The sequence below is a fragment of the Tachysurus vachellii genome, chromosome 2 (genome assembly GCF_030014155.1).
Source record: "Tachysurus vachellii isolate PV-2020 chromosome 2, HZAU_Pvac_v1, whole genome shotgun sequence".
Lineage (NCBI taxonomy): Eukaryota > Metazoa > Chordata > Actinopteri > Siluriformes > Bagridae > Tachysurus > Tachysurus vachellii.
The window spans coordinates 11,415,369-11,428,070 of NC_083461.1; positions in this window are offsets into that span (position 1 = coordinate 11,415,369).

The following is a 12,702-nucleotide window of genomic DNA, read 5'->3' on the forward strand; positions in this document are numbered from 1 at the left end:
AGGAAAGAAGGAAAGAAGGAAAGAAAGAAAGAAAGAAAGAAAGAAAGAAAGAAAGAAAGAAAGAAAGAAAGAAAGAAAAAGAAATCTATCCGATATTTACTTTTCACTGACCGTTAAAAGGTCAGTCAATATTTGGAGTCGAATGCAAGGCAAGGCAGCGCTTTTTATGTCTGGAATAATTTTCTTGTACACCAAGTTTTATATTTTGACTTGGACAAGATTACAGACTCATCCTCAATTGGACATGAAAATGCAAACATTGCGTCTCAAAGCCAAAAAAAAACAAGAATAATAAATACAAAGAATGCCATAGCACTCAGAAGTTGTAATTAATTATTTCATACTTTTTTATATCTCTTTAGAAACCTTTGAAACCGATCATCCAGATTTTTAAGCATACTGTTGTATGTTTTATTAGTTGTGATAATAATCTTGCTGGACTCCCTGTGTGCTCAAGGAGATCATATGATTCTCTTTCTAGCTTCACAGTTTTTAAACCCCATAAGGCCCAGAATGACTACACACAATAGGTCTCTATTCTCCACCTCAAACAGATTCCCTATGCATATATATAGGAATATAGCTAAAAACTCCATTTCACAACCCGGGGTGTCTGTAGAGTATTGTCGCATCAGCACTGTTGCATATTATACCATTACATTTGAGCAGAAGTGCTGCTTGCAGAATTCAGTGTAGACCTCATCTTGGTGTATTACTGTACATATCAGGCTTGCAGCATGATTGCTACTCCACACATGCAATATTGATTTCTATTGTTCATCTGAAGGCCAATATGAGTATTCATTAGTCTGCACATTATAACAAACAACTAGAACAACAGAGGCATCAACCTGGAATTAAGTCTAAGTGCTTCCCAAGTAATGATGATGATGATGATCTGAGATGATCAGCACAGCAAAGCTGTCAATATAAAATAGCACCTAGGCATTGACAGAGTATATAAACACAATATATAAACCCATAACAGTAAGTTACACTCTGATGTTTAGCTGTTAATTATACCAGCACAACATTGACAGAAGTTGTCAGCATTTACAGAAAAATAAAACAATTATTATATTGGAAAATGTGTAATAGATGTTGTGGCACTAAGAAAATATGGTGTATTTCATAGCAAGCAATTTAGAAAGATAATTGTCTAATGCATAAACCAAGCAAAGCCTAAAAAACACATTACATGGGCTATAACCTCAAGTATGAGTTTCTTGCCGTACTTTGATATTGATATATCAAAAATATTCCAGCATTCATACCTATAGATAGATAGATAGATAGATAGATAGATAGATAGATAGATAGATAGATATAGTAACTATATATATATATATATATATATAGTGTACTTGCAGTTATACAAATGATTAATACTTCAAATATGTTGTAAAACATGTGCTCTCATCATCAGAAATTTGGAACCCCAATTCCCAAGATTCGCTGCGGCCTACAGTACAAACAAGACTGTACATCTTCACCTGTTTATAATTTCATGTTCCTTTATAGTCGCCGTTAAACATATCTCATACACTCACTGGTATTGCAAAGTATGGGCTCTGTGCCTGACCTGTCATTATCAAACCTTTACACCGTGATTGTGATTTGTTCTTTTTTGTTGAATGCCTTGTTGTTTTTTGTTCTTTTGTAGATAATCACTTTAGTTGATCACCTGACTTGCGTCTGCTGTTTTGACCACGATTATTGGTTCAGATCAGTTTAGATCATATGCTATTGTGTTAATATAACTGCTTTACCTGCTTCTGCAACACATCTCTCTGATACATGTATTCAACCTCATTTTAGATACAAAAATTTAAATGAAAGTATATTAGGCAGTAATCTTTTTTTTTTTTTTTTTTTTTTAAAACACTATAGGAAATTTTTATTTAATTTTATTTAAAGTATGATCACATGCTTGCTAGTATTGGATTTTAATAAAGTTTATATATTCATTTACCTTTGAACATTTTATTCCTGTCATGTTTACAGTGGATGTGGATCACTTCCTTGTATACATATTGGATGGTTCACCAGTCCATCACTCGGCACCATGCATACATATTTAATTTATAGTTACCAATTCACCTCCCAGCATGTTTTTTGACAGTGGAAGGATGAGCGTAACTCCATATAGAGAGTAACATAAGCTCAGGATCAAACCAGGGACTCTGGGACTGTGAGACAGCAACAGTATATCTGACAATAATTCGTTTGGTCACAAATCTGAACACGTGAAATTAAACTAAAATGGTTCAGCTCAAATGGTAACACTTTACATGCACTAATCCTGAACATTAGTTGGAATACCTGAATTAATACTTAAATATGAACTAATGATGAGTTAAGGCATGTACTAATCACAAACTAATGAAGATCTAATCTTAACTACGATGTGAGTTTACCTCTATGTGGTAAATAACACTTTAGTCAACAAACATGCACTAAAGTGCTTAAAGTGGTCGATATTCACACGTAAATTTATAAGACATACGTTGTTGTTGTGATTAATACCTGCTTTTTGCAGGTACTAATGTTAATGTATTAATAATGAGATATTAGTTAATTTAAGTAAGTTTTACTTTAAGCAGTGTTATTGTAAAGTGTTACCAATGAAACTATAAAAATGTGTGCGCGTGTGTGTGTGTGTGTGTGTGTGTGTGTGAATGAATGCAGACTGGTGGTAGAACAGTATGACTGTTATTTATAAAGTGCAAGGGAAACAATGTATGCAATTTAAGTGCAGAAAAGTGTGCAATATATGTTGTGCAAAAAAATATTTTATTTACATACACAATACATGTACTGTACTAGGAACAAAAACCACTAAAAAAAACAAAGTTCTCAAATTACATGGGATGACGTTCCGAATCCAGGAAATTCTGCATTAAGCATTAAAGTCATTCTGCTCTATATTCGAAAGATTAAAAAAGAGGTCTAGATAAAAGTCATTGATTGTGTGAAGGCAAAAAGGTTGATTAGAATGCAATAATAAGTGAAGATGATTTAGCCTGCAGTTATAATTGTTATTCCTGTGTTGCTAGTAGAGATGGGGATCAAGGTCAGTGAAGCGACTCTGAGAAGAAAGAATGGGCTTCCCTGAGGACTTTTATCCCACAGCCTTAAGGTAGTCTGGAAATTGAAGCAGTCGACCCTAACTTATTATAATTTGTTATGGAGAATTTCGAGGTCATCTGAAGATCAATGTGTAACAGCAAACTCCTCATATGGCTTTTATACAGTAGCTCTGACGGTAGAGTGACATTTATGAAGAAAAGCAAAGTGTAACATATGATATGCTGTAATACATTTTAATAATTCATTACCTTTGTAAATGCATATTTTCAATGATTTTGTCCCTCAATACCAATTGCCTACTTAATTATTAATTGACACCTGCTTTTCTAAAGATTTCCTTGAATTTAATGAACAATTTAAAAGAATACAATTATTTCTTGATGTTATTTAATAACATAACCAAAGGGAAGAACAGCCAAAAGATCATAGTTTTGGGACTGTTGGTGGAAAATAATTTGCACACAACATTATAACAAGATAAAAAAAAATGTTATGGTAACTTATACATAGAGAACCACTGTTGATTTTTCTTTTAATTTGATTAGTGAGAAAGGGTTAATTAAGTAAGGACTAACACCCATGTACACATGTCTTATAAGACAGAAGGTATTTCAAGTTTCTTGGTAACTTTCATTCATTCATCTTCTACCGCTTATCCGAACTACCTCGGGTCACGGGGAGCCTGTGCCTATCTCAGGCGTCATCGGGCATCAAGGCAGGATACACCCTGGACGGAGTGCCAACCCATCACAGGGCACACACACACTCTCATTTCTTGGTAACTTGACAAGCTTAATTATTACTTTCTTTCTTTCTTTCTTTCTTTCTTGATTGATTGATTGATTGATTGATTGATTGATTGATTGATTGATTTTAAAAAAAAAATTGTTTATTCTTATTTTAAAATATTGTACCTCTATAAAAAATAGGTGACACTGGGCAAATACATCATGACATCATCTACGGTGAATTACTGCGGCTTGTAATAACATATTAATCCACAATTATTTAAATTTTACTAGTTTATTATATAAATATTAATCTGAAGTTTAATCTATGATTAATTAAACTATGATAAAATACCAGTTTCTGTCTATATATATATACACATACACACACACATACACTGCTCAAAAAAATAAAGGGAACACTTAAACAACACATCCTAGATTTGAATGAATGAAATAGTCTTATTGAATACTTTGTTCTTTACATAGTTGAATGTGCTGACAACAAAATCACACAAAAATTATCAATAAAAATCAAATTTATTAACCCATGGAGGTCTGGATTTGGAGTCACACTCAAAATTGAAGTGGAAAAACACACTACAGGCTGATCCAACTTTGATGTAATGTCTTTAAAACAAGTCAAAATGAGGCTCAGTAGTGTGTGTGGCCTCTACATTCCTGTATGACCTCCCTACAACGCCTGGGCATGCTCCTGATGAGGTGGCGGATGGTCTCCTGAGGGATCTCCTCCCAGACCTGGACGAAAGAATCCGTCATCTCCTGGACAGTCTGTGGTGCAACGTGGCATTGGTGGATGGAGCGAGACATGATGTCCCAGATGTGCTCAATTGGATTCAGGTCTAGGGAACAGGTGGGCCAGTCCATAGCATCAATGCCTTCGTCTTGCAGGAACTGCTGACACACTCCAGCCACATAAGGTCTAGCATTGTCTTGCATTAGGAGGAACCCAGGGCCAACCGCACCGGCATATGGTCTCACAATGGTTCTGAGGATCTCATCTCGGTACCTAATGGCAGTCAGGCTACCTCTGGCGAGCACATGGAGGGCTGTGCGGCCCTCCAAAGAAATGCCACCCCACACCATTACTGACCCACTGCCAAACCGGTCATGCTGGAGGATGTTGCAGGCAGCAGAACGTTCTCCACGGCATCTAAAGACTCTGTCACGTCTGTCACATGTGCTCAGTGTGAACCTGCTTTCATCTGTGAAGAGCACAGGGCGCCAGTGGCGAATTTGCCAATCTTGGTGTTCTCTGGCAAATGCCAAACGTCTTGTTGGCACAACCCCCACCTGTGGACATCGGGCCCTCATACCACCCTCATGGAGTCTGTTTCTGACCGTTTGAGCAGACACATGCCCATTTGTGGCCTGCTGGAGGTAATTTTGCAGGGCTCTGGCAGTGCTCCTTCTGTTCCTCCTTGCACAAAGGCGGAGGTAGCAGTCCTGCTGCTGGGTTATTGCCCTCCCACGTCTCCTTATGTACTGGCCTGTCTCCTGGTAGCGCCTCCATGCTCTGGACACAGCAAACCTTCTTGCCACAGCTCGCATTGATGTGCTATCCTGGATGAGCTGCACTACCTGGGCCACTTTTGTGGGTTGTAGACTCCGTCTCATGCTACCACTAGAGTGAAAGCACCGCCAGCATTCAAAAGTGACCAAAACTTCAGCCAGAAAGCATAGGAACTGAGAAGTGGTCTGTGGTCACCACCTGCAGAACCACTCCTTTATTGGGGGTGTCTTGCTAATTGCCTATAATTTCCACCTGTTGTCTATTCCATTTGCACAACAGCATGTGAAATTGATTGTCAATCAGTGTTGCTTCCTAAGTGGGCAGTTTGATTTCACAGAAGTGTGATTGAATTGGAGTTACATTGTGTTGTTTAAGTATTCCCTTTATTTTTTTGAGCATATATGAACGAAATGAGGATGGCTGAATAATGTGATTATTAATGCATTTTCCCTCTGAAAAAAAGACTGTAGTGGCAATGCAACTTAATCCAGTAATCATACTGAGCCGTATATTTAGAGAGGCAATCAAAAGAGAGATAAACAGAATATTTTAAAACAGTCTGAGAAATGAATCGCCTGAATAGCCTTTCTGTTGGGTGAAGTTTGTCACTAGTGAGACAGTTGGCGTGAATATGTATGAAAGGAATCATGGGTATATTGCCTTCCAGTGTTCCTCATAATGATTATATTAATATTTGAGAAGGATGGTTATCTGTAAGTGTTTATCCTCTGAAAATACACCAGAAGACTCTCTATCTTTAAGAGCTTTTTTATCAGCACAATTAGCTGGAAATGATCTGCTTCTGGATATGTATAGAGAAATTCAATCTTGGATAACCTTAACAGTTTTCAGCTTGTTTTTGCTGCATACATCAACGTTTAAGCGACTAGAGAGCATACTTGGACTCTAATCAGAGTGTGTTCAAACAGCATTCCCTGTGTGTGTTGTTTGTTTGTCTGTTTTAGTGGATGAATGTCTCAGTGTGTTGCTGTATGCGTTTGAGACGTAAGAGGGTTGAATATATATCTCAGTGACATGCGCTAAACTGAAAAAAAAAAAAAAAAAGGCAGACCTACTGAATAATAGAAAAATAAACTCTCTCTCAGTCTCTCTCTCTCTCTGACTCTCTCTTTCATACACACAGACACACACTGTACCTGACAGCAGTATAATCACCCAAACATTATTAGCATTCATCCCTGGCCACATCTGTCCTCTCTCACTGTATTTGTTTGATCAAAACTCAGCCTTCCCACTGTGGTCTAGCATAGAAAAGAGAGTAAAACACTCTGAAGAGTGTGTGTGTGTGTGTGTGTGTGTGTGTGTGTGTGTGTGTGTGTGTGTGTGTGTGTGTGTAGAATTTTAGCCTGGGTAAAAGCATAAAGAGAAGAAGATTGAGCTTAATAAGCTGCTGTGGTTCCCCTCTCAGCCAGGTCTACACCACGTGCCAGTTTGCAGAAAGAGTTCAGGATTAGACTAGATCACACATGGATACGCACACATACATCATTCAAGAAAAAAACACACCTTGCACACAAATATAATGACCAAGAACTACAACCACATTACAAACAAAGTTCTTGGGAATTCTAACAAATTGGGCCAATATAATATGCTGCCTAAAAAGCCACAAATGTAAACCTAGCTAGGTTTAAAAAAATCCTCACCAAACAGCTTGCACATTAATATTTAAATCATTTTCATGTGATTCTCAGCATGGACTTTTTTGTTGTGCAGATTTGTCATCAAGTATAAAATCAGGTCCCCAAGATTTCAACCATATACAGCTGGTACAGTATAATGAAACAAAGCTGTTCAAGGACCATGGAGCTATATAAAACACAGAAATATAGGAAACAACAGAGAACTAAGTACACTGCATAGACCTACAAAATAGTACATAAATTGTAAGTGTACAGTGTGTGCAAACAGTGCAGGACAGTACAATAATTGACAAGGGACAGTGCAGTGCCGAGCAGTACATAGTTTTATAATGAATTAAATGCAAAAAGGTAATTCAATATGTAAAATAGCTGTAGATGTGAACACAATACACACTGAGCAGCATAAAAGATGTACTGTCAATACAGCAACTTGTCAGTTGTACACTGCTCAAACCTGCACTACTTGTGACATCAGCATGGCATACAACTGATACCTAACACCAACCTACAAATTCTTCAAAAATGTTAAGCACATTACAGATCTTTCATTTATAAAAGCAGATTTAATGTTTCATGGTGAACTTTACCTCTAGCCGCCTGTTACCTTTGCAACAAGAATTCGTATCTGTTTACACCGTGTGAGTCTGTATTACCTGTTGCAATTGCAAGGACTATGACTATGTATTTTACATAAATGACTATGTATTTTAATACAAACATAATCATTTCATATTATATATCATACAAGCTACTTCTAAATGCAGTACATAAACAATCCGGGGGAAAAAATGTTTCAATGACTAAATCAATAGCGCAAAGACAAAGGTAATGTTATTAAAATGAGATTAAATGTTTGTGGTTCTATTTGTCATATACATACATATTTCCTGCATGAAGTACTAAGATTATTTTTCTTAGTTATTTATCCCATAGTTTTATTGTCACACATTAAAAATAGAAAGAAATGAAATGTGATATAATATATTAGACATATGATTAATATAATAAACATATAGCAAAATATTGCAGTCACTGGAGAAATGCAATGAGAATAAAACTGAATGTAATAGAATGTATACAATGCATACTATACTACACAGTGTGCATTTATGTTCTCTAGATTGTAGATTGTTTGGTGTACGTGTATCTGTGTGAGATGTTTGGTTTATGTGTATCTGTGTGAGAGGTAAGAATATGCAGACTCTGTCAAGTGTCCTAATTCAGGAGCCAGATTGCCTAGGGGCAGAAACTCCTCCTGAGTCTCCATGTTATTCCTCATGTAGCAGTTCCCTGATGAGAGCACAGAGAAGAGACTGTATCCAGTGTAGTGAAGGTCTCTGACAATTCTTCTGTCTCTGATCCTGCATCACTGGTTGTACTGTAGGTTGCTGTGATGCATGGGGGAAAAGTCATCATAGACTTCTGTACTCTGGTCGCTACTCTGCGACGCACCTTTCAGTCCTGTGAGGTGTCCCATTAATTCTTATGTTTATGTTATATTTGTATATATTGCTGAGTGCAGATTATGTACCTAGATTCACCTACTGTAGAAGGCCTAATGTGTTTTTTCTTTTGTGAGTTCTTTTGCTTGCATTGTGTAAAAACTTTATTCAGTGTGTTTTATATATTATTATTGCATGTCATCAGAAAGTGTAGTTTGGACTGTTTATATAATCATATTAACTACAGTATGAAGCATGCACTACGTGAACTAATTCTAACATTACGAAGTTGGCCTAAAGTTATCACCTACTAATTTCTGCAAGGAACAATGTATTTTAAACATTGAATATGTTCTGTAACTATTTCAGCATCAGCAGAAGTGATGTTATATTTTTTTATGCAGCCTCACCGTCTGTAGGTTTGCTGATGCTTTCGTCTTTGGGAGAAGCATTTTTTGTGATCTCTGCCACATTTTATGGCTGCTCTTTCCACTTGATTCATGACTGATTGTCACTAGATTGTGTATATCGGACATTGAGAGTGTTGTTCATATGGAGGCACTGAAGGAAGGAGAAAGAGCTTTTCAGATCAATAGGGAAGCATCAATCAGAGCCTGTAAACCTTCACTGCAGTTTACCTTTTAGAGATCTCATTCTCTCTCTCTCTCTCTCTCTCTCTCTCTCTCTCTCTCTCTCTCTCTCTCCTCTGCACTTAACTCATAATAATGCACGAATAACACCAGTGCAATTGCATCAGTAAGAGCCAAAAATCTACACTTAAGAATATGCAATGTATCCACAGTTTATACTACAAAGTGGATCCAGCTCAATCCTGTACTTTATTTAAAATGCACACTTCATCAGATTTATTACAGCAATTCAATGTTCAGTCTGATTATTGATTAATAATAATAATAATAATAATAATAATAATAATAATAATAATAATAATTCGGCTGCATGTAAACATAACTATTACACCAATAATCATTTGAAGTTAACTACTGTAGTTTTTTGCAGTGCTATATCTAATTGATCATATTAACACAGACAAAGTAAAGCAGATATTTTCTTCTTTTACAATAACCTTATATTGTGCAGGAAAATGAGACAGAACACATGTGAATATATTGTATGTAGTCATTGCTTTATCAGGCTAAATTCATGAATTAGTCATTATTGATAGCAGAGGTCAATGCAATGCAGGTTGGACGTATTTATAAGACCACAGATCATATACACATAATCATGGGAAAATTGAGAGGATGACACTGCAGTGAGGTTTACTTGAAAATAGTTTAGTTGTGACTTATATGGGTTTTGAGAACGTTTAATAAACTAATCTACATTGGTAAGGTTGCTTCACAAATAATAGATAGATAGATAGATAGATAGATAGATAGATAGATAGATAGATAGATAGATAGATAGATAGATAGATAGATAGATAGATAATTAGATAGATAGAGTTCAAATACAAGATTAAAAAAGTTAAATAATTAGATAGATAGATAGATAGATAGATAGATAGATAGATAGATAGATAGATAGATAGATAGATAGATAGATAGATAGATAGATAGATAGAGTTCAAATACAAGATTAAAAAAGTAAAATAATGCTCATGCTACGTTATTAGCTCAGCAAGGCATCATAACAGGGACTTTATATGACAAAGAAAACAATTACCAAATGATTCAAGGTACACAACAGGATAATCAACAATCAAAGGGGCAAAGACATGACCATAAACAAAACAAAGGTAAATGGCCAAACAAACAAAACTGCACATAGAAAATAATACAGTAGTGACCGTCATTCATCAAGCTGGGAATTGTGAATTGCAGTTATTGTGAGATATTTAAAAATATTTTAAATTCAAATATTTTAAAAGGCCATTGGTAAAAGGTGAATCCCCCTCCTAATAGCATAGATTGGAAGTGCTAACAATGTGCTAACAAAAGATCCTGGACCAACAGCTGGGCTTCTATCTTAGATATGACTAGGTGTGCAGCTCACACTTTCCTCTCAGCCATCCACATGTTGAGGCATTACCCTCAAACATCACCAGGTATGCCTCACCTTCATCCTAGGGTGTCATCCTGGCAAGAGAAAATGAGATTAAGAGTGGTTCACAGGGAGGAACAGGAGGATGTCAGCAGGATCTTGATGGCAGTTTAGATTGCAGCTTGTCTGTCTGCCAGTTTACTTAGAATAAGAAGCCTTTATTATTGTAAAATATGTATATCCCATCTTTAGAGGTTGGGATCAAAGCACAGGGTCAGCCATGATGCAGCACCCCTGGAATAGAGGAGGTTAAGTGCCTTTTTCAAGGGCCCAGCAGTTGGCAGTGCTGGGGGTCTGATCTTCTCTTCTTCTGATAAACAGCCCAGAGCCTTAACCACTTGAGTTACTACTGCCCCAGGATCTTTTACTCCTGTGTTGTGGATTCATCAGCACCCGATGATGCTGGGCCTGCATCTGCACTGGCTAATGGAGCACCTGGGCAAAAGGATTGGAATTCATGTCCACATGATGCTTTTCTTCAAGCTGGGGGAAATGATTAGTGAGCATTTATTGTTGTTATTATTGTCTGTGCACCACACATTATCATAAAGAGAAATAAAATAAAAACATAGCATTCCTTCTTTCCTGCAGTCTAGTTTACTTCAGTGCACAGGACATACAGTACATTCCTACAGGCACCTCCACATGGCTTCTGAGAGAAAGAGAAAAAAACAGTGTTAAGCATTCACAAAATAAAAACCCGGTGGGTCAAATTAAGTTACTCAACTCCCACAGAACCACACCTCTACCTGTCACAATATGCTTACTAAGCATAATTGTGTTATGCCCAGAGAGTCAATCTTAGCTGCAAATTCATTAATTTTTTTTCTTCATCAGCTTCTCAGTTTCATGTCGGATCTGGATGTGAGGCAAAAATCTGTATGAATTCCAGTCCATCACTGGGCACTTACACTCATTCACATCTAGAAACAGTTTAACATAGCCAGTTCTGCTGGCATACCGTATGGGACGTGGGTGGAAACTGGAAAACCTAGAAAAATCCCAGGTGCAGAGAAAATGTATATTAACTTCATAAAGACAGCTTCCGGAGCTCAGGATCCAATTGGAGATCCTGAAGCTGTAAGGTGGCCATGCACCTGATATACTTAATCACACTACTTGCAAACCAAACAAAATCTGTAGATTTAGCATGTACTGTAAGTCAATCATGTCTAACAATGCTGTAAGAATGGTTAATCATTTGTGGGAGGTTTGAGGGTGCATTTCATTAAGAATGGAGAGTAGAGATGAGTAGTTGGCAATTGTCTCTCTTTCTGTATTCCACTATTGGCTCTCCTCCTCCTCTAAATCTTCACTCCATTCTTTCTCAAGTCCCATCTGACTGCTATTCATGTGCTCATTACAGCTACTTCCATCCTCTTTCCCTTCTCACCCTTCTATCAAGCACAACCAACAAAAGTGCTTCAGTTTCTGCCCATCTAACTGATGATGATGAATGATTCATTCATTCATTCTTTCTTTCTTTCTTTCTTTCTTTCTTTCTTTCTTTCTTTCTTTCTTTCTTTCTTACTTACTTACTTTAAAGGTGAAATGTTACTTTCCTGCACTTCTTTTTGTCCCCCTTTGCATCACACCCTCTTCCTCTCCTGTTCTATTTTGCTTTATATTATTCATTACATTTCCCTTTGGATCAGATGAGAGGGAAGGCACAGAGTGAGCCAGGTTGCCGCTAGCCTTTAGTGTACCTGAGGAAAGTCACTAGAGGAGGAAAGATAGGGTGTGTGTGTGTGTGTGTGTGTGTGAGAGAGAGAGAGAGAGAGAGAGAGAGAGAGAGAGAGAGAGAGAGAGAGAGAGAGAGAGAGTCAGGGCTTATGTAAGAAATGAGGAAATAAGACAAATACATCGATAAAAAATGTGGAACAGAATTACAGAATTTTAGAATTACACTGTGTAATAACGCAGATGAGAAGCAGAAAATATGTGAGATTTGAAAGTGTTGACAAAATATGTGAACACACACACACAGAGAAAGAGAGAGACAGAGAGACACACAGAGAGAGACAGAGAGAGAGAGAGAGAGAGAGAGAGAGAGAGAGAGGTGTTGGTGCAGGCATGATGGGCACCCAGTGAGCTCTGAGACGTCCAATCCGAGCGCTAAGCTGCTGCAATGGAAGAGTCAGGGAGGATTCTCCCTTGCGCTCTCACACACTCAGACG